Source organism: Tiliqua scincoides, chromosome 6 (assembly GCF_035046505.1).
Source record: "Tiliqua scincoides isolate rTilSci1 chromosome 6, rTilSci1.hap2, whole genome shotgun sequence".
Lineage (NCBI taxonomy): Eukaryota > Metazoa > Chordata > Lepidosauria > Squamata > Scincidae > Tiliqua > Tiliqua scincoides.
In genome coordinates, this window is record NC_089826.1 from 7,822,588 (window position 1) to 7,825,647 (window position 3,060).

Here is a 3,060-nt window from a genome sequence, read left to right on the forward strand (position 1 = left end):
GATACAAGGACATCTGCAAGAGGGATCTGAAGGCCTTAGGAGTGGACCTCAACAATTGGGAAACCCTGGCCTCTGAGCGGCCTGCTTGGAGGCGGGCTGTGCAGCATGGCCTTTCCCAGTTTGAAGAGACACTTGGCCAACAGACTGAGGCAAAGAGGCAAAGAAGGAAGGCCCATAGCCAGGGAGACAGGCCAGGGACAGACTGCACTTGCTCCCAGTGTGGAAGGGATTGTCACTCCCGAATTAGCCTTTTCAGCCACACTAGACGCTGTTCCAGAACCACCTTTCAGAGCACGATACCATAGTCTTTCGAGACTAAAGGTTGCCAACAACAAGGGGGTCCCGAGAACAGAAACCCTGCAGGTGCCAAGGCACAACTGTACTTAACTTGAAAGGGCTGTTGTAAGAATATCATCAAGGTAATATGTTTGCAGCTCATATTGGACAATCGGAAAACATGACAGAAGTGTTACATATTGGAGAGGGACAAATGCTTAGTGGCAAAGCACCTGCTTTGAACGCAGAAGGTCCCAGCTTCAAACCCTGGCAGCTCCAGGAAAAAACTGCTGTCTGAGGGCCCAATCGTATCCAATTTTCCAGTGCTGGTGCAGCTGTGCCAAAGGGGGCGTGCGCTGCATCCTGTGGTGGGGAGACAGTCGCAGAAGCCTCCTCAACATTTGCTCCCTTACCTCAGGGCTGCATTGCGGCTGCACCCGTGCTGGAAAGTTGGATAGGATTGGGCTCTGAATCTCAGAAGAAACCCTGGAACTTGCCGATATTCAAGTTGGGGACCAAGCTCCTATTTCTGGTCCATTCCCCTGGTCCTGAAACCCACCTGGAGCCTGGCCCTTGTCAAGACCTGTCGCACACAAACTGGCCACAGCTCATGGTCAGGCAGGCTCCATAATGCGCTTGAGACCCACTAGTGATCGCAGAGAACATGTTCTGAGGTGTAGCATAATATTTACATCTTGCATATCGGGTCACAAGAGATGCTAGTATTAAAGTGTGGAATATCGTCACTTTTTCCAGCTTGAAAACATGTTTTCATGTCCTTAAAATGGCCTCTGGGAGCCATATGCAGCCTGCAGTCTGCCAGTTGGCCATCCCTCATGTGAGAAAAGTTTCTGAATTCAGAATCTGTGGCCTTGGGTTTCCTCTGCAGCACATAAAGAGGGATGTGGCGTGTCTGCCTGTGTCTCGTTCCTTGTTCTCTGTGTGTGTCTCTTTCTTCAGAATGCAGCCACCTGCTTGTAAGCAGGGTTTTGATGGTTCTTTGAGAGAGTCTTTCTTTTGTGGGGGTGTGCGATTTGTACGTGTGTGCCCTTGGTCTTGTGGCTTTGACACAGGCCCTTGTTGTCTGCGACGGAGACAGTAGGTTAGCGCTGGCCGGCTGTTCCCCCTGCTCCCTGCTCTGCTTCCATAATTTCATTCTTGGAAGGTTTCTGAGTTTCCCGGGAGATAAAACACAAGCAACATTTGCTCTGGACTGAATAACTTCTGAAGGCATTCAAACTGTTTTTGTTATGAAGGTTACTGAGGGCTGGGAGGGGGGCATGAGAATTGTCTGTGACCGCTGCAATTCCTGAAAATCAGCGTTGGAGGAAGAGGGTGAAGAAGAAGTCAGCCTGGCAGGAATGTTATGTAGACCGGGACACTTATTGGCTATGCAGAAAAAACCAACCAAGGCAGAGAACAACCTATATCCCATATGGAGCTATACAACCCCCCCCTTCCTGCGGCTCCCCAAACACAGCCCAGAGCAAGCAAAAGCATGTAAAAGAAAATGTGAGTACCCTTGGCCAGTCACTGGTGGGGTGCGGGGGGGGGGGGAAATAGATCTAGTAGTCAGGAATGTGTGTCCATGTTTATAGAATGCAAGCTTCATTTACTTGTGGGTGTGTATATATCTACTGTGGCTGGGTTCCCCCCCCCCCTTCAAAATGAGGGATGGGTTGGTTGGCAACCTTCAGTCTCGAAAGACTATGGTATAAGCCTACAGCACCCAGTATTCCAAGGTGGTCTCCCATCCAAGTACTAACCAGGCCTGACCCTGCTTAGCTTCCAAGATCAGATGAGATCAGGCACATGCAGGGTAACATGCAGATTAGAATAATAATCTCCTAATAATCTGCACCCATCCCTCATTTTGAAGGGGGGGGGGGACCCAGCCACAGTAGATATATACACATCCACAAGTAAATGAAGCTTGCATTCTATAAACATGGACACACATTCCTGACGACTACTAGATTTATTTTGCCCCCCCCACCCCACCAGTGACTAGCCAAGGGTACTCACATTTTCTTTTACATGCTTTTGCTTACTCTGGGCTGTGTTTGGGGAGCCGCAGGAAGGGGGGGGTTGTACAGCTCCATATGGGATACAGGTTGAGCACTCCTTATCTTCCCAAATATGGAATTCCAAAATACGAAACTTTTATAAGTGCCAACTTGACTTTTTTTTTTTTTACTTTTATGCTTAAAGAAATAAAATGACAAACCGTGTTCCATGTACAAATCTTGTTTCAGACATATAATTATTAAAAATATTGTATAAAATTATCTTCAGTCTATGTGTGTAAGGGGCATATTAAACATAAATGAATTTTGTGTTTAGACTTGGACCCCCTCCCCAACTTCTCTCATTGTGTATATGCAAGTATCCCGAAATACTGTGTTTAGAGTTTTAACTGCTGGTTGGCAACCTTCAGTCTCGAAAGACTATGGTATAAGCCTACAACACCCGGTGTTCCCAGGTGGTCTCCCATCCAAGTACTAACCAGGCCTGACCCTGCTTAGCTTCTGAGATCAGACGAGATCAGACATGTGTTTCAAAAAAGAAAAAGAAATTGGTAATCCAGTAAACTTGGTCATATTTGTGTCAACATTTTTGTTTTCTAGTTAGCTCAGGAGTAGCTTAACCATTTGTGGGGCACACTTTGTGCCCCCCTTTGGAAAGACAGGTGTACGAGCATTCTTGGATTTTGCTAGTGATGGGAGTGTCCTGGAAACACATGCAGTTGGAAGGGACAATAGCACCAGGCTAGATGAATGAACG

At 47.4% G+C, this 3,060-nt stretch overlaps 1 pseudogene; it reads right to left on the reverse strand.

Annotated features, from left to right (window-relative positions):
* Positions 1-1,993: 1,993 nt before the first annotated feature.
* On the reverse strand, positions 1,994-2,112 carry LOC136656145 (5S ribosomal RNA; annotated as a pseudogene).
* Positions 2,113-3,060: the final 948 nt, after the last annotated feature.